General features: G+C 35.8%; 1 protein-coding gene and 1 long non-coding RNA gene across 4 annotated transcripts in view; one reads left to right on the top strand and one right to left on the bottom strand.

The window, feature by feature from the left end:
* Nucleotides 1–25,172, bottom strand: part of Robo1 (roundabout guidance receptor 1) — a 1,019,974-nt gene that overhangs the window by 811,403 nt on the left and 183,399 nt on the right. The window lies entirely within an intron of this gene.
* Nucleotides 1,762–9,706, top strand: 8030451O07Rik (RIKEN cDNA 8030451O07 gene). Of its 2 annotated transcripts, none has more exons than NR_131115.1 (5): nucleotides 1,762–1,873; nucleotides 4,142–4,252; nucleotides 4,510–4,861; nucleotides 5,612–5,726; nucleotides 8,474–9,706. It is a non-coding gene; the product is annotated as an RIKEN cDNA 8030451O07 gene (long non-coding RNA). The 2 variants fall into 2 exon arrangements; NR_131116.1 differs by having other exon boundaries at nucleotides 5,609–5,713.

Here is a 25,172-nt window from a genome sequence, read left to right as displayed (position 1 = left end):
TGTTACCAGCCAACTTCAGTCCTGAGATGTTTTTTGCATAACTTTTGATGAAATCGATTTACTCAATTCTCCAAGGTCAGAACTGGAATTCTTTCTTTCTCTTTGCCACTAAACAATCATAAAAAGTAAATCATGGAAGACAAAATCTATATGCTTGGTTTTAATTTCAGATAAAATTTCTTAAATGAGTTTATATATGTTTTTAGTAAATAAAATCATGCAAGTATTTATATGCATTTTATATAACATTATAGATGAAAATGTTCAGTTAAGGAGGTAAAATATGTAATTATGATAATGACATTATAAAATGTGTGTAGTTGCATTTTAACATAAATTTGAATACACAGCATTTCTCTAATAATAAGAAATATACAAAACAAGTGTTTTAATCTACAAATTTCTAGGTTGTTACATAAATATTAGTTTTTGTGTGACTCTAGTTTTCTTCAGGCTATACATAAACTGTCTTTATATTCATGTTATTCTTCTCTATCATTTTATCAGTTGCTGCTCCTGCTTGTATAAAATCACAGTGTATATTTTTCCTACACATGAAGATTTTACATAATATATGCTCCAAATGATAAATATACACAGTAACAAAAACAATTAGAGACTATCCATCAAACATTTGCTATTTTTTTCAAATAGTCTCTCCTAAAGTATACTCCAGAAAAAGTATTCTTGCCGCAATGTCACAAAATTTGAATAGTCCTTAAAAATGTCTTGTTAGTTATTTAAATTCAGGTTCTTTTACAAAACATAAATTTGAAATTTTGTTGAAATGATTGTGATCATATTATTTACTATATCTTAGTGGCATACATTAACTATGCATAATTATAAGTTTCATTGCAGCCATTACATAACCGTGTATAAGCAATTCTCTTTGATTATGTCCATGCCCTTCCTCCTTTTTCTGTATTTCTCCAACTAAAATCGATTTTTTTCCTATTTTTAATATCCCGTCCAGTTCCATTTTTTAAAAAGACTTTATGTGAACCAGTATTGTGTTCATCTATGCATATGATATATATATATATATACACACACACAAACATACATACATACAGACATACATACAGACAGACAGATAGATAGAGATGCTAGTGTACACTCAGGTCATAAGAAGGCATCATATTTGTAGGAACTGTGTCTACAGATGGTTGTGAGATGTGATCTGAGTAGTGGGCAATGAATCTGGGCCACCTGCAAGAACAGCAATTGTTTTTAGTTGCTGAGCCCCCTTCATTTTTTCTTTCTTTTCTTTCTCTTTTCTTTTTGTTTCATTTTAAAATTTTTATATGTATTGGTATATATGTATACACATGTATATATATATACAAACTCCACATATGTTTTAACTAATGGAGAAAAACTGAAAGTTGTTGTTTTGGAGGACTGGGAGAGGGAAGATGTCATGGTTAAACCTGCATGGAATTTTCCCTTTAAGCAGAGCACAGGCAACTGGAAGGTCTGGGCAAGCCTCCCAAATAAGGAGGCCTTGAATTGATGTTCAGTCTGAGCAGTACAGTTTCTGAAACTGAGAGGAAGAGTTTTAGAAGACTCATCGCCCACCCCCACCACAGCTTTGTTTATATACATTAGCATTCCTGGCCCAGGAGATTTCTTTCAGACTGCTACTTTATCTGTGAGCCTCAGGGGAGGATAGATAGAGAGGAAAGCCTTGAAAACACATCCCTCACCCTGACTCTCCACTGTGCAACCTTTAACTCTTTATCTTCCTCCTTCCTATTCCTCTCTTCATCACTCCCTGAGAAACATTTGGAATCTACATCAGGGAGGTGACTGTCAAGCCTACCACTGGTGCCATCGTCTGGAGACAAGTGGGGGAGAAAAGGAGACACAGGTGTGTGTGTGTGTGTGTGTGTGTGTGTGTGTGTGTGTACATAAGTGATTGTATCTTTATAGACATACATTATATATGTGTGTGTGTATACCTAACAATTGAAGAGGACATAAATTTGAGAGTGAATGGGGAAAATTGGAGGGATATGAGGGAGAGATGAAGCAGTTGAAATTATATAAATATAGTATTCATAATTCATGTTATAGGTCCATTAAGGAAAACATTATAAAGTGGTACTATTTATTACAGAACTGTTTCAGACTCAATATATTAAATGACTTGCCTGACAATGCATTGCTTGCTTAAATTAGCCTGAAAATTTTAACTTACAAATTCTTTAATTTCAACGGAATTGATGTCTTCAAAGTAACCTTGCTCTTTTCAAAATGACCAAAATGTAATATTATTATTTAAATTATCATAATTACTCAATGATGTTATTAATTTTATAGTATTAAATCATAAAGAGTAAAGAAGAAATTATTAACAAAAAGCTAGTAGAAGCATCAATGCACTGCGACTCATAGGAACTCAGAGGTCAGGGAGCCTGTAGGCATCTGACCTAGGTCCTCTGCATACATGGTTGGCTGAGTAGCTTGGTGTTCTTGTGGGAATCCTTATAGTGGAATCAGGATTGTTACCTACTCTTTTGCCTACTTGTGGGATTCTTTCCTCCTTCTAGACTGCCTCTTCCAGCTTTGATGGGATAGGATGTGCCCGATTTTGTTGTAGCTTGTTCTATTGATGGTGTACTTTGCCTTAGAGAAGCTTTGTGATTTTATGAGATCCCATTTGTTGATTCTTGATCTCAGAGCATAAGCCATTTGTTATTCTGTTCAGGAACTTTTCCCCTGTGCCCATGTGTTTGAGGCTCTTCCTACTTTCTCCTCTATTAGTTTCAGTGTATCTGGTTTTATGTGGAGTTCCTTGATCCACTTGTACTTGAGCTTTGTACAGGGAGTTAAGAATGGGTTGATTTGCATTCTACTACATGATGACTTACAGTTGAACCAGCACCATTTGTTGAAAATACTGTCTTCTTTCCACTGGATGGTTTTAGCTCCTTTGTCAAAGATCAAGTGACCATAGGTGTGTGGGTTCATTTCTGGGTCTTCAACTCTATTTCACTGATCTACCTGCCTGTCTCTGTACCAGTACCACGCAGTTTTTATTAGGATTGCTCTGTAGTACACCTTGAGGCCAGGGATGGTTATTCCCCCCAGAAGTTCTTTTATTGTTGAGAATAGTTTTTGCTGTCCTGGGCTTTGTTGTAGCTTGTTACGTCATGTTAGGTTTATGTCCATGGGAGGCCTACTCTTTCTGAGAGGGGGTGAAGGGAAGATGGATCTAGGGGAGAAGGGAGGTTGGGAGAGGAAGGGAGAAGAAACTGTGGTCTGGATGTAATATATTAGAGAATGTAAACCAATCAATAATAGAAAACAAAAACAAAGATTTAAGAATTGGGAAAAGTAAGACATTTTAAAACTAAAACCTTTGACTAACTATGAAGACTATATTTGCAGCATATCTGGTGAAAATTTTATTGTAAATTTAAAAATATATATTTTTGGCTTTAATATCTGTTCATACTTCCTATTATCAGTGATATTCAAAGAACATTTTGCTTCTAAGTTATGAATCATACACTTTATTTGGAAGTCTATGAGGAAAAATCTAATTACTGCTATGTTTTAGTATTAATAATATTTGATAATGCCAAACTATATATGTATTTTTTTAATTTTGTATATGGATAACTTCGATATCTAAGCTCAATTATCTTCAAAAGCGAATGAACAATTGTCTATGATATATAAAACAACAGTACTGGAAATTACACCTGGAAAACTATGATATCCTATTCCGAGATATTTTGCCTATGTATATAAGGCAATTAGAATGGTAATTTGTGGTGGTTAAAACCAACTTTTGGCAATTAATTTTTGTATAATTGGGTTCTACTAATTATGTATAACTAAAATACGTTTTAGATATAATGTTACTATCTACATAAAAATTTGAATAAAATCCCCATGCTACTGCAGTATGTAATGATAATGTCCATCATTGTTGAATATAGAAAGTTAATTCACTATTGATTATTTCACACTTGTTATTTCTAAATGAGTCTACTGAGGCATAGCCAAACAAGGACATACCTTGTTTGTTCTTTGACCAAAAGGACACAAAATTATCATGCATTCACTGATGGCAGTATCATAGTGACATCTCACATTTGGAATTGTTTTCTTCAAACATAATTTGCAGGTGGAGAAACTAGAGAGGAGAGTGCAGGTCGAAGACAATGGTGTCAGGAAGACTTAGCATGGTGATATTGGCAGTTTTTAGCACATTTCTTTTTTCAATGAGCATCAGCAGGTATGGCATTTAACCACCTTTTCCAACACATTGTGGAGATGTGCTTGAAAATTCATAGTTAGCAAAGCCTTTTATTTCACCAAATATGAGTTTATATTCAGTACCAACACCTCTTATGCATTCAAACTATAGCTGTTTGGATATATTTATAATCAAAATGAACAAAGCACTGACTACCTCTCCCATAAAGTCATTACATATAAAATGGTGATTTATTTGTTCGTTGGTTTTTAATTTGGTGCTACTTTGGCTTCTAGTAATTATGGTGGCTGAACAACAAGGGTTTAGTAATAGAAACCAGATGAATGAAGCCATCATGGAATCCTCTCTGTGCGAGATGATGTTCAGAAGAGGAAGCTGCTTCACAGATAACAATGTGGAAATGTGAAGATGGTCAATATTAAATCAATGGCATTTATTCATGAAAACCAGCCTTCCTCTCACCCCTTGAAGCTGATCAAGAACAACATTTTGGTCCATGTTTCCCTCTAGTGGAATCTTACAGAAGCCACTGAATAAGATGGTCATTTGGTACTCTTAAACATCTGCAGTGTAAAGTGAGAAAAATTTTGAAAACTCGTTATCCTGTATCCTTCGAAAATGGTGATGGTGAGAACACTGTCCTGTTGATTAATGTTTTATCCATGTGTGGTATTTTTTTTAAAGCAAGAATTGAGTAAAGAAAATAATGTCTGTGACTCCTATTGAAAAACAAAGTGTAACCTACATAAATCAAAAGGGAGAAATAAGAACTCAGGCACATAATTCTATTATCTTTGAAACTTTGCCAGAAATTTTGTCAATCTCACACAATAAAACTATCATTAAAACCACATCTTTCTACAGATCCTTGACTGAAATAATATTTAACTCTATGGGGAAAGTAATAATTTAGAAAGTATAAATTCTCTATAACTCATGGAAAAATAAAAGTAAATATATTTTCTGAAAATATCCCTATCTTTTAATTTGTTATTCAGAGAACAGAGTCTGTGTTCTTTATTTCTACCAGACTATATTTTTCTTTAAGGTGTTCATGTATTCCAAAATAGATTATTTTTCAGGAATTGTTTACTAGTATGAATGAATTCAGTGCATGGTTCTATAAGAATTATGTTCTATTTAATAATGGACTTTCAAAACTCCCACAAGTCCACTATTATATAGAACTTCTTGGTTTTTATATTAACACTATTTATCTTTTACAATACCTAATTCAAGCCTGAATACATTTAAATAAAGACTCACACTTTTGTATTTAATGCAGATTTCCCGACCCCAAACCTCATTTCAAAATATACTATCTTGGCTAATTAGCCTTGGTTGTCAAATTAATCCAATAGACACTTCTCTCAGCAGGTTTGCAAAGGAACATCATAGCAGGATTAACTAAGAAAAGAAGATATTCTCCCAGAGTGGGCAGCATGTTATACCTATAGCCCAAATATAAGAAAGTTTGAGGTGAGGATAAAAGGTGAGCTCTCTGGGCTGCTTTTGCTCTTTGTTGATGAGTGCATCTACACTTTGCCTGCTGCTGCTGCTGCTGCTGCTGCTGCTCCTGCCCTACTTGATATGCAGAGCCATGACTAATGCAGCGCCTCAGCTAATTCTGGAGAATATATAATGCCCAGCTACACTTACACAAGGAAACTTTAAATACCTGTTATACTACTATTGCAAATGCTCTCACTCCAAAATCAATTTTTAAAAGCAATACAGCAAGGCAGAAAGGTAATCCCTGGAATTAATCTTTTCTGAAGGAGTCAAGTAAGTGAAAAACCAATACTGTGCACAAATACGGAGAAGATATTGAGATATGATTCTAGGACTGTATTGTTTACTTGTCCCCTGGTTTGGAAAGATAAAGTCAGTGAGACTTTAAAACTAAATGTTATCTTAATAATAAATGTAAGGAAAGGTTTAGTGTTTAGGGAAAGCTTTGAAGGATGGTTATGACACAGGTTAGAATAACAGAGAATTTTTGGGCAGGGCACAGGAAGATCACATTTGATTGGCTTTTGTGGAATAACAATGACCTCCAATAGATCAAAATGTAAAGCACAATAAAGGGTTTGTTTTTAAATTTTTGGTGCTGGCCTTTAATATTACGTATAAAATGGATTTTATCCATATCTATCACATAAAATACATGAAGTCTCTATCATGAATGTACACTCCCAATGTTGAAATACAAATTACAGTGAGGATATTAAGTTTGAAAATACTGAAGAATGGTATGGGTGTTTTTCTGACTTAATGTCTCTATTTTTTACCAAGATAAAAATGCTTTATAAAGCTTTCTTTATGAATTTTTAAATAAAATTTTGAATCACTAATACTGTTAGTTATACTAGCATATTTTAAATGAAGTGTTTTCCCATATTTTCCAGCAGTCACTTGTGTCTGTAGTGAAGAATGAAATATGAAGGGAGATGGGGCCACAGTTTTAGTTATAAGTGGAGATACATGTATGAATGACAGTCTCTAGAGGCTGAGCCTGACTGTGTGGGGGTTCCTAGCACACATCACTTCATTTATTCACCCCATAAATTAAACAGTTAAAGGTTTGTGTGATTTTACTTGTGGCTCTATCAGAATAGCTTTGTGGCAATAAAACAACCTACAGAGGGTAAAAAAGCCAAACTGAAATAATATAAGTTTGCACCACAATCTTTAAAATAATGTTTTGATGTCCTCAAACATATTTCCCTTTCCTACTGGGAATTAAGAGCATAAGTGAGGTTCAGAAAGGCCATTTAAAGCTCTGAATGAGTTTATGATGTGGTTCATTATTTTAAAAATTCTACATTTTACTTGACAATAATGTAAGTATGATTTTGGCATAAACTATTAATACATGGACTTTGTGAGGGTGCTTTCCCAAAATTCATCATGTTGGGAAATTTTGTATTCTGAAAATTCAAATATTAAGGTTCGGGTACCAATCACCTCAAAATGTAACTAAATGTATACCAAACCTGCTTAAACGCATAACTGGTTTAAAATGAGTTATTAGATCGAGCCACAGTGTATGGTATTATGCCAGGGATCCATCCCATAATTAGCCTCCAAACGATGACACCACTGCAAACACTAGCAAGTGTTTGATGCAAGGACCATGATATAGCTATCTCTTGTGAGACTAGGCCAGGGCCTAGCAAACACAGAAGTGAATGCTCACAGTCAACTATTGGATGGATCACAGGGCCCCCAATGGAGGAGCTAGAGAAAGTATCCAAGGAGCTAAAGAGATCTGCAACCCTGTAGGTGCAACATTATGAACTAACCAGTACCCCGGAGCTCTTGTCTCTAGCTGCATATGTATCAAAAGATGGCCTAGTCGGCCATCACTGGAAAGAGAGGACCATTGGACAGGAAAACTTTATATGCCCCAATACAGGGGAACGCCAGGGCCAAAAAATGGGAATGGGTGGGTAGGGGAGTGGGGGGGGGACTTTTGGGATAGCATTGGAAATGTAATTGAGGAAAATACGTAATATATATAATATAAATAGTTTAGAATTGAAAAAAAAAAAGAAAATGAAGATATAAACCACCAACCAAAGAGTACACATGGAGGGACTCATGGCTTCAGCTACATATGTAGCAGCAGATGGCCTTGTTGGACATCAGTGAGAGGAGAGGCCCTTGGTCCTGGGAAGGCTCAATGCCTCATTGTAGGGGAATGCCAGGACAGGGAAGATGGAGTGAGTGGATGGGTGAGGGAACACACTCATAGAAGCAGGGGGAGCTGAGATGGGATAGGGGGTTTCTGGAGGGGAAACCGGGAAAGGGGATAACATTTGAAATGTAAATAAAATATCCAATAAAAAGATGAAGATATGATATAGACAAATACAAATGGAAGAAGAGGGCCAACTGCAAACCAAGAATAATAAAATCATGTCTATATCTTAATCAACTTCTGGTTCTAGATTCATCAGAAACCAACTTTAATTTGCTTATCAACATTACTTTTTGTAATGACTTTTGGTACTTTGGTATTGTCTTGAATAAAATATTCTTAGAAGAAATAAACCATGACATTTCATATTTGTATTACTGGAAAAGACAATATTAATATACTTATAAAGACTTTTATATTTTAAATAAACTTAAATAATACCAATTGATGGTATTCTATTGCAGCATAACCTTTAAAGATTACATTTCAAGTAAAATTTTACAATGCAGCATCTGCCCATTTCTAATTATCTCTAGGAAAAAAAAATGCATATAAAGGAAGCACATGGATTCCGCTCATCACAGTGAAGGAGTTGGTATGCAGCAGGAGTCTGTGATGTCAACCAGATGAAGGAGACATAATTCTCTTATTTAGCAAACAGCCAAAGACTCATCACAACTGTGAATTTGTTGTCAGATGAACATTTGTTTACATTTCTAATATCTTAACGATTATGAAAGATGGTGACAAGATAATGTACAAATATTCTTGTGGGTTAAAAATAATGTGTATAAGAAGGAATGGCTAATGTTTTTCTGTCAATGTTAGTAATATAAGAGTATTTGAGAAGATACCAAGTGAGCCCTAAGCACTAACAAATCCCACAGTATAGATACACTTCAGTAAACATGACAAAACATACATACAAAACTTATTTAAGGGGCACTGTGGTCATTAGAGTCAAAGATTCCTAGAATCCAAAGCTGTTCCCTAGATTCATTTATTTTCATTTTTTGAAAACAACACAAAGAGCAAACAAACAAACCAAAACAAAACTATAGCAATATATTTCTGTGGTTAATGCTGGTTATTTATTTATTTATTTAACTTTTCTGGGAAGTAAGCAAAGTTTTAGGGCTTAACAATATTTGAAACTGAATAATATCTTATTCCTTGTGAGTTAAGACACCTTCTTTTTCAGGTTTCAATATTTCTTTCTAACTTCGGGAACAATCCACAAACTATATCCCAAGTAATGAAAGTAGTGATGTTAAAATTAATTACTCAAGAAAATCAGATTTCATTATTTTAAAAGATCACCTCTGAATGACTATATCCCAAATTGTAAGAAAAAAAACCATAAATCCCTATTTATTTTCAACCTAAATAGAAAATAAATATAAGTATGCATTGATTTGTATAATATTTGATTAAGCTTACTAAGTAAGTGCAGTAACACACCAGATAGACATGGTTATAGATGATGCAGTGGACCACTTTTACCAATGGTATATATTTCTGCACTATAGTTGCTAAAGTTACTATAGGCTAGTGAGGCTCAGGAAATAACATGTCTCTTGGTTTTAGCATACTATTAATCACTTACTCAAATAATGGTGAGTAGTTAAATAATTTTATTTATCATTAACTGTAACTTACTGGATTATTCATACAATGTACATTTGTGTGGCAACCATCATTTTATTTGTTTGAACATTTACTGTGTATCTATCAATAAAGCATAATCATTAATAAAAAAATAAAACAACACAGAAAAGACTACTGATCCTTTGAAAGAATGAGCATAAACAATTCCTAAGACCAAATACTAGGAGAAAAAAGAGTTGGGGAATAGAGGCAAAATATGGTGGGACTGTTTTTATATCTTTATCAACAAAGTGATTTGCAAGTTTGAGTACAAGGCCTTTTTCAATCTTTGTGTGTCTGTCTCTCCCCATCTCTCTTCCTTGTCTTATTCCCTGGTTCAGTTATCTTTCCTTTTCTCTCCTAAGTTCCTTTATAAAATTCTAGTCATTTACCAGAAAATCATAATGAATATGTAATGCTATTCTAGGGAAAAGTCATCTAGGAAAAATTATATTCCAATACTTCTCTTTGAAAACATCAATATTTAAGATTAATGTATTCATGAATAATCTCTTCAGTTTCTTTAGTCTCAATATATTTTCTCTGAAGATATTGAACATCACATTTGAGCTCCTGAAATTTCAATAACTTAGATGTTCCCACTTATGCACTCTGTATTTAGAATGGAGATTCTACTAATGTCCATAGGACAATATTATAAAACTCTATTTTATCTTCCATAGTGGGCAGATTCAGCCTGCAGATCCAGCAGCTAAGGAGCAGAGTGTCCTAAGCACAGAGAAGGTGGTCAGAGACCAATGCTGATACTTCAGCCACATGATGCAACTTTTTAAGAGTACTTAAGAGCTTATGTTGGACTTTATTGCTTGCTTTATGGCCTTAGAAAACCCTGAAGTAGTTATAAAAACCTTACTCATTGCTGGTTCTAAGGTCTGGAGAAATTGCTCAATCCATACAACACAAATACCTTGAAAGGCCTTTAATGTATCAAGTGTCGTTTGAATAGAGTGAAGATAAAAATTCCTAATAAGATTTCATGAATTCCGAATAAATCCAGATATGAAGAAATCAAGGGATTCTTTTTCTCCATAGACTTCATCTAGTTTTGCCAATTTTACTTAATATATAAACCAACATAGCTAATACTCCAAGTTCACATATTTCAAGGTATTTGAGGTATGTGCACATACTTCAGGGAACCCTCCAAAGCTGCGAGAGAGAGGAGACAGAAGCAGGGTTGCACTATTTTAAAGAATGAGTCATGAAGTCCTAGGAGATGTTGCTAATTTCTTTGAGTTAACTTGTAAAATGTGTTAACATCTTTGTTGTTGCATTCTTTATTCTGTGTCTCTGTCGTACCCTACAGAATTGAGTTGTTACTGTGAAATGACTTTAAAAAAAAGAGGAAAACAGAACCCTATGGGTACTTTTCTTTTCTAAACAGGAACAATTTCATCACATAGATTTCATCATAATCATCAGGATAAAATAATGTGTAAAAAGTACTAAGACCAGGCATTAAACTGGAGAAAGACAACAGACACGGTACTGAGACCTTATGGGAGAGAAGCCCTGTGTCCAGCATTCAGAGATAAACAACCTCAAACAGAAACAGTACCATGGAAAGAGATTATACCAGGAGGGAGAGGAATCCAAACACTTCAAAGTTTTCTTGAGGAAATTATGATGTGTCTTTTCTCACTAATGGAAGAAGCAGATCTTCTAACTTAAAGTGCCTATTATATATAAAAACAGAGACAGGAAAATATAATAAAAGAAGTCAAAGCTTAAAGGAATTGAAATTGTGCTGTTTGGATTAAACACAATGAATCAACAGTAACTCGGCCTTCGCATGGAATATGGTATATATAGCAGAGGAATTAAGCTTTGGAGATGAAAATTAATTTCCAATTACTGATGTGTAAAAATTCCAGGAGACAAAAGAAACTTACGTGAAAGCTAACAACCGGAAGGGCCATAGCAAACAAATGGACAGTGTAGTTAAGGGACTCTAAGAACCCATTTCCAAGAGTTTTCACTGATCTGTACCTTTTTAACTGTGACATTTAATAAGAAAACACGAAACAATGCAACCTAACTTTATATGTTCCATGACTGAAAACTAACAGACTATCTAGAGTAACTTAATTGTGTAATAATATATGTGTAGGCTTATATTGTAACACTTCTTTTAAGAAGAGAAAACACTGAGGCATATTAAAAAAAAGTCCTTCAGTTTTAAAGAAAAGAAAAAAACAGAGAAAAGTCATTACAATATGACAATTAGCATGAACTCAAGCTATACCTTCGGTTCCAGGAAGGTAATTAAATTACTGTTTCATGTAAAGTCCCTCTGCCCCCATGTCTAGTAAATTCACTACATAACTGAGAAGTAATTCAATTTATACTGACATCTTTATAGAGCAATTAAGTCATTGTTTGACCTACATAAGCCAAGGAGAATGCTGCCTTGTCAGAGCTAGCATTTACACTGCAGGGAATTTAATCAAAATATCCCGAATTAGCCATGGTCGACAGGAGTCTATTCTCTGGTCTTTCTGATTGTTGATTGCCAGGCTACTGATTTGCTTCCTTTAGCATATACTAGTGAAGTCTAAACATGATGCTGTTGTTTAATTTACAAGAAAGTTAAAATCAAACCTATGTACTTTATTGGCAAAACTCAATTGCCCCAAAAGATCCGAAGATATTATGATTTTGACACTTGTGAAGCTTTAGAAGGTGTGATTGCAGTGGGACACATTTTCAGATCAAAGGCTTAGTATACACTTCACTTTTCAAGATGAAGCCATTGTCCTCAAAGCTCCTTGTTCTGTAGACTTGTCACTCTATGCGCCATCAATCATGATGGTGATTATGACACTGCTCTTTGCTTTTGGAGGCAGGTAGCTGGACCATTAAGGAGCCTGGATAGAGGATATGGAGAAGAGTGTGAAATGTAGGCTGCCTGGGGGGTCGGGGGGGGGGGAGAAGAATGGGAGGGCCCCAAGCTGATGCACTCACTGACAAATTGTGCAACTTGTCTGGACAAAAGAAAGAATGGAACTAAGTAGTTTTACTCAGTGGCCTCAGTTCCAACCAGGACATTTTGCTCAGAACTAAGACTCCGTGTGTGTGTTTGTGTGTGTGTATGTGTGTTTGTGAGTGAGTGTGTATGCTATTTCCACCTCTCTGATATTCTTGTAGTATTGAGTACAGTCTGTTGTCCAGGTATTTCTTAAAGAATTTAGATATAGCATTATTCTGTTAAAGCTTTTTGCAAAAATTAAACATTAGAAGATGAGCTATGGTTTATGAACCCATTGTAAGTTTTGTTTGTACACTACAATATTTTTCTTTTGTCATTTTTACTTACATGTCATATCTTTGGCTAAATATTAGGGTCCACAATCTACATGACTCATTTAAATGGATTAGAAGAATCCCCTATCTTTCACCCCCTCTGTGTGTGTGTGTGTGTGTGTGTGTGAGAGAGAGAGAGAGAGAGAGAGAGAGAGAGACAGAGAGACAGAGAGACAGAGAGACAGAGAGAGACAGAGAGACAGAGAGACAGAGAGACAGAGACAGAGAGAAATAGAGACAGACAGAAAAACAGACAGAAACATAGACAGACACACAGACATCAGACTGTGTATGATATAAAGAACCTATAATGATTTTTAATTCAGTGGTTGAAGTCCTTTGTCTTCTACATAAATACTTCTCAGCACTAGATATAAATTCAAACAAAGAAACTAAAATGAATGCATCATTATATATGCAGTTTAATATTACAGATGACACACTCACTGGATTTTTATTGAATCTAAAGAAAAGAATCTCATCATGTCTACATTTTTTAATGTACCCCCTCTGTAAAACAAGTGTTTTACTATTTGACAAAATTCTAAGGACTGGACCTATACACTTTACAATATTTCCACATCGAATGTTGCAAAGACATGAATCTATGAAGCTCAAATAAATGTTTGGCCAATGTTATGCTTTCAATTTTAAAATAGGTTTGATTTGGAGAGGTTGATCTGGCCAATAAAACACAAATTTCCACAAGCCTTCTGTGCTGAGTTTCTTTTCTTAACAGAGCCTGAAGTGGGCAGACTTCATGGCTCATAGCAGCATGCATGCAGTCAACACAAGAGCCTGAAAAATCGTCCAAAGCAGCCCTCATGTATTATTAAAGCCAGCCCAGCTTCCTGCACTGCTGAACAATGCTGAGTGTCCTCTACCAACAAATTCAATCCGCAGGCTGTCTGAATGTTCGCCAAGGCTCTGCATTGCCTGCACATGGCAGATATAATTGGTAAAATGAATGAAGAATTTCCTATTCTTACTAGGCAGTAGTCCAGATAGGAGATAAGAATAACTTCAATAGCTGAGCTAGCATGTGAAAAGGGCTCTGCTTTTCATATAACACTTATTGTGAAGATGCAAATTTCCCCTCAACCAGCAAGGCTCTCTGTGGCTGTTCACACACATTCCTTTAACTGTTAAGAGTTTGTGTCTTCAGTGGCTTATTTTTTGAGTTTTTTTTTCAAATTCCATTTGAGATAGTCTAATAACCTCTTGGAATTTTCCAATCATATAGATGGACAAATATTTACAAAATATCATTAGTGCTATATTATTTACACACGCAAAATGATATATAAAAAAACTTAGATTCAGTGCTCACTGGAATGATGCCCAGCTTAATGAAAGTTAATACAGTTATTGCCTTGAAATGTTTTAAGTGTGGAATGTTCCCTCTAAAGGATGTGTAAAATTTTATAAATCATCTCTGGCTAAGAGGTATGTAATTTTTTTTTTTAGAACTTCAAACGTGAGAAATTGTATGAAAATTACTCCTCTTCTCTTTCAACCTCTTGTGTCTCCTACCAAATTAATAATTCCTTCTTTAAATATTATTACATGTTAGCCATAATGATACATCAAACACACACACACACACACACACACACACATACACACACGTGAGTCTATTTCGTGTCACTGTTAGGTACATGTGTTCAGGATTCCCACTTGGAATAGATAAGGCAACCTCTGGGCCAACTCATCCCTACAGGAAGCTGTTGGTCTTTTCTCAGAAACCATTAATTTATACATGATTAATTGATGAGTGTAGCACTTAATACTCTTCCAAAGTCTTCCTTTTGCCAAAGGTGGAGACTATTCCAGAGATACAAAACTGGTCAGAATAAGTGACTGTGGAGTGGCCAACACCAAGTGACACATTTCCAAAAACAAGTTTGACATCTAGGCCTGACAAGAACCCAAGGAGTTGAAGGAGTTTGCAGCCCAGTAGGAGGAACTTCAAACGTGAACAAAACAGTACCCCCAGAACTCCCTGGGACTAAACAACCTACCAAAGAAAACACATGGTGGAACTCATGGCTGCAGCTCCATATGTAGCAGAGGATGGTCTAGTTGGTCATCAATAAGGTATGAAGGCTCTATTCCCAAGTACAGGAGAATGCCAGGGCCAGGAAGCAGGAGTGGGTGGGTTGATGAGCAGGGAGAGGAGGGAAGCAATGGGGGGTGTTTCGGAGGGGAAACTAGGAAAGGGGATAACATTTGAAATGTAAATAAAATTATGTAATAATAATAATAAAAGAAGCATAAAGTTTATAACAGCCAGATACTCTGGATGTTTGCTGCCAGAGATTGTCTGCTGGGTAAGGTATGCAGCCATTTTAGAAAGAATTTTACTGATGTGGTCATATACATCCAGGTGTAATCTTGGTTTAATATATATTGTGTTATATATGCCACTGCATGTGACACAGTCTAAAATAATCACCCCCTGTCCTGCACGTGACTTTCTGTCCAAAGTGTGCTAGGATATGAGTTTCCTTCTAGAATTGGCCAATTCAGTCAGACAGAATGATCACTGGCTATGATACATGATTACAATATCTTTGCATACCCAGAATACCAAAGTTAAAACCTGACAGTGTTTAATCATGCCCACATAGATTATCCACGTAATTGAAAATAAAATAACGGTCACACGAATGTCGCTCACACGAGCTGTCAGAAAAGGCCTATATTCTCTTTACTCAATGATATGTTTTACTTATAACTTTAAACCCTCTCTCATCATTTTTTTTATCGCTCTCACCTTACATATGTATATGAAATGTTTGCAACACAAGGAGCACAAATATGATATGCTATATATCATATTTTAAAACTAAAGATGAAAAAATATGACATTGTAGAAAGTGCACTAGAAAAGGGGAGAAAACTTGTTAATAAAGAAAGGAATGCATGGAGAAATATTGTCAAGACATGATATAGGCTATGTGGAAATTTCTAGTGATACTCCTTAATTTAAAACATTTGTATATTTGAATAATTATTATAACATTGATTCTCTAATTATATAGCTTTAAGAGGGGTTTATGTTATGATTATCAGAAGGCTACCATCTAACTTGCCTTCCCTATTCCCAATATTCATAGAATTTTACTCGACATCATTCTCACACAAAGCTTAAAAATATTTATATATGATTCTTGTGTAGGCTTTTTAAAAAATATACCCATTAAGAAATATTCAAGTATATAATATCTATTATCATTTTACATAGTACTATGTATTTTTCTAGTGTAAAATATAGAAATAAATCTATACTTTAATTAGCTTAGTTATTTTTCCTTATGAGTTGATTCTAATTAATTCCTACTACCAGAAATTAATGGAATCACTTCATTTAATAACTTTTCCAGTTGAAGTACAAAGAAAGAAATGATCAGGTATATATTTCAATTGAGCATACCAATGGGGTGAATTTACCAATAGTAGTCCTTGGTAAAATTATACATGAAGTTTTCATATGTAACACATTATTTTATTTTCCAACTATGGGTATATCTTCTTATCCTCACACAGATAACTGATAACAATAGCAGTTTCCTATAGTCTTGTCAAAGAATTTGTGATCCAAGTTAAAATTCTGTAAGTCTAAGAATTCAAAATTGTTAATACTGTATATCCCCTTTCTATTATATGGTAATGTCAATTTTCTTTTTTGGATCACCTTTCTTTTTCTTTTTCTTTTTTTCTTTTTTTAAATTGTGTCTACTTCCCTTTATAGGTCTTTTTTTAAAATTAGGTATTTATTTCATTTACATTTCCAATGCTATCCCAAAAGTCCCCCCCCCACTCCCCTACCCACCCATTCCCATTTTTTGGCCCTGGCGTTCCCCTGTACTGGGGCATATAAAGTTTGCCTGACCAATGGGCCTCTCTTTCCAGTGATGGCCGACTAGGCCATCTTTTGATACATATGCAGCTAGAGTCAAGAGCTCCGGGGTACTGGTTAGTTCATAATGTTGTTCCACCTATAGGATTGCAGATCCCTTTAGCTCCTTGGGTACTTTCTCTAGCTCCTCCATTGGGGGCGCTGTGATTTGGATGACCTTTCTTAGTCTAAAGACACGCTCAGTATTCCTTCGCTATCTACAAGAGCCTTTTTATATAACCCAGCTCCCATTCTTGAGTCCGTTGTCTTTCTTGTTTCCCTTTATTCATCACACAGAGGCTTATTTCAACATAAGTGATGCCATCATTACAGAATTGCCTATGTCCTTGCGCCATTTACTAATAACCCAACTTCCATCAATTCATTTTACGTTCCTAGAATATTTCCTAGTGTCCATCACTCTCATCCATTCAACATCTTCTTGATTATGACCCTAGAAAACAAAACAAAACAAATGATCTCTTTGGTATTTTCAGCCAACTTTTCAGTTGTACCATGGCAATCTCCCTTGCCGAAGAGCCTCTTTCCATTCCACTGATCCGACAATGTTCTCATGTCCTGGTATTTTTTTCTTCGTCAGATTTGACCTCCTTTAAATAGATCTGAACCTATGGTTAGCAATCATGGTTCTTAAATCTTTACCTCTAGGTCGGCCAACTGTTGCATTGTTTACATTCTGATCTGAAGACTTAAATATGATATAGAGAGCACCAAGCTTTAAATATGGTAAAAATTTCAGTTATATATGTAATACAAAATTACTATTAATACATAATGATTATTTGGCGTTTTCTATATGATAGAAGTTAGTAACAATCATAGTAGGTATTATTACTATACTAGGAAATAGCTCTGTGAAGAATCCCATTCATACCTTTTATTGCCAAAGAAATTAATAGGAAAAATGTGCAAATGAGTGAATGTTTGGGATTCTAAGGAATGACTGAATCTTAACTTTTAGGAAGAGATTATCTCCTGTAAGTAAAATGCAATTAAATGTGGTTTGTGTGATTATTGGCTAGCTAGACTCAGAGCGCCATCTGGTGGTAAGAAAGTAGAAGTGTATGAGGAAATAAGGAGCTTGTATTGAAGTAAAATTGTGGAACAACACTTGTGTTCTCCCTTGCCTAGAATGATTACCGTCAGAGTTATTCAAATGTAATGTGGCAACGCCTGAGACTCTATTCTCACACTACTTTGGGTGTTATAGAAGAAGAAGGGAAATGTTTTGGATACTGAGTGAGCCGTATGGAAAAGTTAGTAAATATTGGAAAACTTGCATTTTTCCATTCAAGTCACACAAGGGCTAGTTAGAGATATCTCTGGCCTCTGTGACTGGGTGGAATTCTCCCAGGCAGCGCCAAGCTGCAGCGTTTCAGTTCCCAAGCGAACCATGCCATAGCACTCTGTTGTAGAGGGCAAGATCAAAAAATCTCAAAAACGTCTCAATGGCTATTGCGGCTTTGCTCAGATTGTGAGATTCTTACCATTCTATTCCACTGTGCAAACTGTGTTACCTGGTTAAGCTCAAACAAGGAGAGAAGTTGCCTCACAATGAGATATGTCACATGAGGACATATCCTAAATATAGCATTAGTATGTATCTAAGTCAAGAAATGGAAAGTGATTAAAAAAAATCAATTCATGATAATGAGTGAAAATTAAGACTATAGAGAACTCGAAAGCCATGTCAATGACTCCTGTGTTTTTTATGGGACAAAGAAAGCAGGTGGTTGATACTAATAACTACACTGATCAGGAATTTAGTTCAGGGGTGTAAAGATCACTTCAAAATAATTTGTATGGTGGTTCACAGGCTGAAGGGAACAAAGGAAGCAGTTTGGCAACAGCTATGAGACCCATTAAAAATTTCAAGAAATTCACTTTAAAAGCAGGTCCTCATTCCAGACGGCAGGCAGTCTTAAAGAAAACAGAAGCAGGTGCCTACGTATGTAAGCCACAGACTTTGTTTCTTGAAGCATTAGCCAAGATAAAATAAAGGACTCTGTCATTATTTCAACAATTACAAATGTTTAATGTCTAACAAGTTTTCACTCCTTTATATTCCACATGGGGCAAGTTGAACTAGTTTATGGATAAGTCCCATTTAAAATCAAGCTGAAAGGAGAGATTTTATGGAGTGGTGACTATTTTCAGGAGACCTGGACAATGGCAAAATGGTGGAAAAAATAGGGAAGAGCCCGTTAGGAGGAAGAAGAGAAACAGTTAGAGAGAGAATAAGGGGATAAGAACATAATGGTGTAAGCATGATAATGGTACATTGCACACATGCAAGAAACAGACATGACATCTTAATAAAAGGGGATACAAGAACAAAATAGCTAAGGTATAACCGAAATTCCACAGATAATAAATCTCCATTTGAAATTTATTTGTGGCTGAGAACCACATGAGGGGAAGCCAATAGCTGATAGATGGCTTGCAAGTTAGTTTATATCTTTACCTCTACTGCTTTGTTTCAATGAATCTGTTGCTTCTTGATTCAGAGTACTTTGTTTTGTTTTGTTTTATTTTGTTTTGTTTTGTTTTGTTTTGAGACAGGTTTCTCTGTGTATCCCTGGCTGTCCTCAAACTCATTCTGTAGACCAGGCTGACCTCGAACTCAGAAGTCTGCCTGCCTCTGCCTCCTGAGTGCTGGGATTAAAGGCGTGCGCCACTACGCCCAGCTTGATTAAGAGTACTTTTAAAGGACTAACCTAAAGGAAATACACAACATTTAGGACAGTGCCACTAATGAGGTAAAAGCTATTTCATAATAAGAGTGAAAATAGCTTTATGAAGATGTAAGATAAAAAATACTTGATCAAAGAAGAGAAAAATTATTAGTAGAAATCTCCTAGACCACAATGGACTTGGTAAAAGGGCAATATGCTGTCCATAATGCTTACTAGACATTAGCTATTTGTATATTTTTATCTTGATGACTCTCACAATATCCACAGAACAAGCAAGCAGGAATGTTCTTGATCCCATTGGGAAGGCACCTCTTTCAATTCCCCCACTGTTCACTTAATAAATCAAAGTGCTATAAAGAGTTCGCGATGGCACCCAACAGCATTATAATTTGGTTTAATTTAATTTCCGTTCAATGTGTCCCAGGCCTGTGTTATTCTTGCGAAACAGAATGTTAACTAAAGTTAAAGAATTCAAATAAAAGACACGATTCTCTTGAGTAGGGAATATTTATTGAGGAAAATTAATATAAATCTTCATTGTCCTTAGGGATTCCTCTAGGTAAAATACTGTAAATTACTTTCCTGAGAAAGACAAATACTTATTGCAGATGTGATGGAAATTCGCGTTCTGGCCACAAGGTGGCAGAATAAGCTAGGAACTCCTTAAACCTTTTCAAAAAATCCCAAGTCTTTCAGTGATCCAGGTTTATCATATTTCAATGAAAAAATGCCGAGACAATTGTATCCTGTGCCTCCGTTAATCTGTACGAAAAGCGACTACAAAAGAATCGGCAGTGGAAACAACAGAGATAACTGGATGCTCTTTCCGACCCCTCGCAGAGAAATCTCAACCCCACTTCAGCTTCTACCATTTCCCTTGAGCAAACAGAGGTCCACTCGCCCTGTTCCTGAGATAAAAGGAAAAATCCTGCATAGGGGCCTCTAAAAGACTGTGCCTTAAATGCATCTTGAAAACAGTGCTGGCCTGGAGAACTAATCGTCTTCTATCCTTCTCCTGTGCGACAGTCATACGAAATAGCCTGTCCTCTCCTCTCGGTATATAACATGAAGTGACCTTACTATAATGCAAACACATTAGCATAACCGTCCATGTGGTCACATATACAAAATTAACAGAAAATTGCATCACCTACAGCATTATAATTTTCTTCACTTGTGGATAGGATAAAAAAAAAAAATCTTAACACTAGGCTTGTTTTAAAATCACCGCCTGCCCTTTAGTAACTTTGTGAAACTGTGACTATAGAATACAAGTGCAACTTTCACGAAATGAAGTGGAAAGTCGAGCCTTGGTCATGTGTTCTGCAAAAGGCCTCCATTTTTACTCAAAGCCACCCCCGCCTTTTATATCTTTCCAAGATCATGGAATGGATTTTATAGCATCTGTAGAGCTGGAAAATTCCTGTTCACTCCTCAGAAGATGACTCAGTCATTATCTCTCTAATCCACCTCATTCCCTGAAGGGTAATGTTGGGTTTGGTTTGCTTGTTTGTTCCTGCTATAGCTCCCCCCGCCCCCCGCCACCGATTATAAAGTTCCAGCTGCCTGGGTCTCTGAGAGTGTTTGAGGGGAGACAGTCCACTTTGTCACCTTATAATCTCAGCTTCCGTTGGAGAAGTCTGAGCTGAAAGAGGTCCTCAGGAAACCCTTTGCTAGTGGGCCAGAGACAAGAACATATGAATTTTAATACTGCTTGTATGATAGTGGTACTATGCTGCATCATGCCTGTTTTGAGATTATACGTATATTAAAAGATTAACATGCTATTAGTGTCCAATTGGAGCGATTCATTCTCGTCTGAAAATGTGAAAATATTGAAATTTTGCTTGAATGTTAGAGCATTGGCTTTCTAATCTTCATATCGTCTGAAAACCGTGCCTCTGAGGAGTCACAGTAGTGAAATTAGAACGCACGTACTATTTGATTCATATGTATTTGTTCTCTGTGTATTCCCTTAAGACTTGAAGAATAAAATCTACAAGTAAATGTATAGATGTTAGTGGTGGTGTGTCAAGTGTGTTATAGAATCAAATAGAGAACACTATGTGATTTTTTTCATGAACATAGCGATATGACCTATTTGAGAAGTGGATATGAAAATTATTCAGACTTTAAATCGCAGGCTGAGCTGGATTACTGTTAGATTATACAAAAACTGACACTACCATACAATATACATTCACAAATAAGTTAGCACATGGTAATATGATTCTAATTTTTTTCATTCTCATAAAAATACACACAAGAATTCATACTAAGATAATTAAAAGATGAGCCCTGATGTTCTCAGGCAAAATATTTACCAAGAAAACTTTAGAAGGGAGGAAAAAGTTTTAGCATTCATTTAGAACGGAGAGACTCCAGTGCCCAGGGAACTGGTGGTTTCATCGGTCCATTGGTACGCTCAGGGGTATGTGATTTGAAAAACTTATTTGTAAAATGCTTAATAGAGCATTAAACTTTCCAGTCTTACAAAGATTGGCAAAATAATTTTAAATGGCAATAGTTGCCTGTACAAAAATTAATATTCATAAAGAGATAAGCCTAAAGGGAAAACGAGATCATTATGGTCTTAGAGAAAAATAAATATGTATTCATTTTTTTCTGTATTTCTGACTCAGGGCATAAGAGTGATTGTGTGTGTGTGTGTGTGTGTGTGTGTGTGTGTGTGTGTGTGTACTATATACCACCATTTGAGAGCATTTCTATAACATACGTGAAAATGTATTTAATAAACATGAACTGTAGCCGAGTGTGGTGGCACATGCCTTTAATCCCAGCACTTGGGAGGCAGAGGCAGGTGGATTTCTGAGTTCGAGGCCAGCCAGGGCTACACAGAGAAACCCTGTCTTAAGAAACAAACAAACAAACAAACAAACAAAACAAAACAAAAAACAAAAAACAAAACACCCCCCCAAAACCAAACAAACAAAAACACAAAAAGAACCAACCAACCAAACAAAAAAGAACCCCTCAAAAAACAAAACAAAACAAAAAACCAACCCCCCCCCCATAAACTGCATTCTTCTTCACTATACTTTCCAAATTCTAGTTAGAAAACATAGGTTATTTCCACTACACTATAAATACATATATTTACAGAATGTTAAATGAGCTTCTCTTTAACTTTTAGGAAGAACTAGTTTGAATGTATCCAGGAACAAGTAGAATTGACAGGTCAAATTCCATATGAAATGAAATGCTATCGGGAAGGTGGAAATAAGAATGGTTGTATTCATAACACGTGTGCCTACATTCACTAATATGAGAAACTTTCTGTATTGTGCACGGCAAGCACAATGTCTAAGTCACAATGTTCACACTCCTCTAGATTGTTTAAATGTGAAACAGCAGTTGCCTAGATAAAACTAAAGTTCCTTAACAATTTTCATTGGATATTTTATTTATTTACATTTCAAATGTTATCCCTTTTCCCAATTTCCCTGGCCCCAGAAACCTCCTATTCCACCCCTCCTCCTCCTGCTTCTATGAGGGTGTGCACACACCCACTCCTGCCTCCCCACCCTCAAATTCCTAGACACTGGGGCATCAAGCCTTCACATGTCCAAGGGCCTCTTCTCCCATTGATGACCGACAAGGCCATCCTCTGCTATTGATGCTGTTGGAGCATGGGTCTCTCCATGTGTACTCTTTGGTTGGTGGATTAGTCCCTGGTAGCTTTGAGGGGTTGCAAACCCCTTCAGCTCCTTTCTCTAGCTCTTCCATTGGGTACCTTGCGATCAGTTCAATGGTTGACTTCGAGCATTTGCCTCTGTATTTGTCAGGCTCTGGCAGAGACTCTCAGGAGACAGCTATATCAGGCTCCTGTCAGCAAGCACTTCTTGGCATCCACAATAGTGTCTGCGCCTTCACGATTTTTATAAAGTAAATAAAATACTGCAATCACTTCATTATCATTTAAGGCAGAGCTATACTTTCTTGAAATAACATATGCCTATTTGTTTTTATCTTCCATATCAGCCTGAGTGGTTTCAAAAAACAAGGAACATGCTACTCAGAGCTTGCCTTTAAGTAGATTTTAGTACTAAACTTTTAACTGACCTGAAGTTTGTTCTTTTAGTAACACATAATTAGCACATTCAAGTACAGCTTTGATATTAGCGTTAAAAGAGTGGAAGAAAGGGGGGAAGAAGAGATGTAGAGAGAGGTTTCAGAGTCGTGTTTACTTGATATCTGGCAACTTGTGAGACACAGAGAAGCATATGTTCACACAGAGAGAAATTCCATGGACACACAAAACTGGAATTGATAATATAACATTGTATACCTGTAAGGTGGGTGGGTGGGTGGGTGGGGGGCAACCAAGCATTATGAGTTAAAGAATCTCTCAAATTACTACCCAGATAGCTTTGTGTTGGCCATTTACTCCCAGGTATGAGGTCTGCCCTTAAAGAGTGGTTTGCATACCCAATGAGATTCCATTCCGGAAATCAAATGCTACATTTGCAAGTGGTTATCAACTGGGAATGTTTCTGGATCAGGCATGGGGTTCTTGTCCTCTTCTTCTCTCAGGGCTTCAGCTTCATGTGGTCCAGACCCGTCAGGCTCTGTGCTCCGTACTTTAGTCTATGTGAGTTCCTACAGTGAAACCTTTATTTAAAATTGATAATCTTGTGTGTTCAGCATCTTTTTCAGAATGGCATGCTTATTTCAAGGCTTTTATTCTCCAAATTTCTATAAGAAATATGGCACTAATAACAAAATTGCCCCCAGATTTTCAGCAATTCATTTCAAAGTAATTTCACAGATAATTTATTCAAGTGCATCCATTCAAATTCAATTCCTAGAGCCAATGACAAATGTTAGAAACTTAACCAGGGTGGGCTAAGTCAGCCTCCTCAAAGGTGTAACTTATGAAAGGGAAAGAATTTTAAAGATTTGATTCTGGTTTCATTAAGTTAAAAATAAAAGGAATGTCTTAAATGAATTTCTCTAGAAGAATGACTAGTCCGGAACAACCCTAAACAGAAAGGAAATGATAAACTGAATCCAACTCAACAACAGTCACAGTTTCTAACACTAGGGATGTGTTCCTTGCTCTGTACAAGTGAGTAATTAGAGTCACTGTGTCATACATTGGGGACATTGTTGCTCATCTTATAGGAAGAGTTGTTAGGTTCACAAATAACACAACTGAATGCATTCCATGGTGCTTAAGGATCACATTGCATGGTGCTTACCGAAGAACAAATATTGAAATACTATAGTGTTTAGTAGGGTTATGTTGTCTGAATGGGGGCATATGATTATCACATTTTACAAAGTAGGAAAATGTCTAGAATGAAACAATAGCCAAACATCTAGACTATTGACATCCAACAATAAACAGATGGGTTTCAGCTTTGAGTCTATGGCTTTGTGATGCGAAGTCCTACAACCTATGCCAAGTATGCCAAGGGATTGCTTTCCAAGTCCACCGATCTGGAAACATGAGTGCTTTTTCTTTTGACTTTAAACATTTTTAATATAATCTTTTTGTCATTGTTACTCTAAATAAAAGTAAACCATTTAGAAGATATTACATATATATATATATATATATATATATATATATATATATATATATAATATCTATGAATTCTGTTGTTAAAAAAATAAACGAAA

Source organism: Mus musculus, chromosome 16 (assembly GCF_000001635.26).
Source record: "Mus musculus strain C57BL/6J chromosome 16, GRCm38.p6 C57BL/6J".
NCBI classification, from domain to species: domain Eukaryota; kingdom Metazoa; phylum Chordata; class Mammalia; order Rodentia; family Muridae; genus Mus; species Mus musculus.
The sequence above is the reverse complement of the archived record's forward strand: the minus strand, read 5'-3'. Positions and strand labels throughout refer to the sequence as shown.